Source organism: Rhincodon typus, chromosome 6 (assembly GCF_021869965.1).
Source record: "Rhincodon typus isolate 14 chromosome 6, sRhiTyp1.1, whole genome shotgun sequence".
Taxonomy (NCBI): Eukaryota; Metazoa; Chordata; class Chondrichthyes; order Orectolobiformes; family Rhincodontidae; genus Rhincodon; species Rhincodon typus.
Genome location: NC_063337.1, coordinates 58,001,646 through 58,002,505, shown reverse-complemented (window position 1 = coordinate 58,002,505; position 860 = coordinate 58,001,646).

Genomic DNA, 860 nt, shown 5'->3' with positions numbered 1-860 from the left:
CTAGGAATCATGGTGGCATACAAGCTCACAGCCACTCTATGACCAACACTCAGAAGGATTAAAGACCCCATTCCCACAATATGCAGAACAAACGTGGTTTACAAAATACCATGCAACGACTGCCCCAAGCATTACATCGGACAGACAGGAAGGAAACTAGCCATCAGAATACATGAACATCAGTTGGCAGCAAAATGGCACGACAAACTCTCCTTAAATCAGTACACTCGGACAATGAAGGCCGTCAGTTTAATTGGGACAAGGTAACCGTAGTAGCCCAAGCCACACGTAGACATGCACGGGAATTCCTAGAGGCATGGTTCTCCACCTGTAATGCAATCAACAAATATATAGAATTGGGCCCCATATACAAACCCATACAGATCAAAACTGGAAATGACACTACTCACCATAACGGACTAGACAGTATAAATTCCAAGTGGAATAGAACAACATCACTTCATCGGAGGCCTCACTGATGATGTCACCTAGCATGGTGACAAAATGTCTGAACGGAAGTAAGCCAGCTCGGCAAGCAAGTGTACAACCTCAAGGAAAATGGTATATTGGCCTTTGCCACAAGAGGATTCAAGTACAGGACAGGGATGTGTTGCTGCAATTACACCTTGGTGAGACCATGCCTGAAATATTATGTGCCATTTTCGTCTCTTTATCTGAGGAAGGATGTTCCTTTCATGAAGGGAGTGTTACAAATACTTACCAGACTGATTCCTGGCATGGCAAGTGGAGAGAGACTGAATCAGTTAGGACTATATCCACTGGAGTTTAGAAGAATGAGTGGGATCTCATAGAAACCTATAAAATTCTAACAGTGCTGGAGAGAGTAAATGCAGGAATAA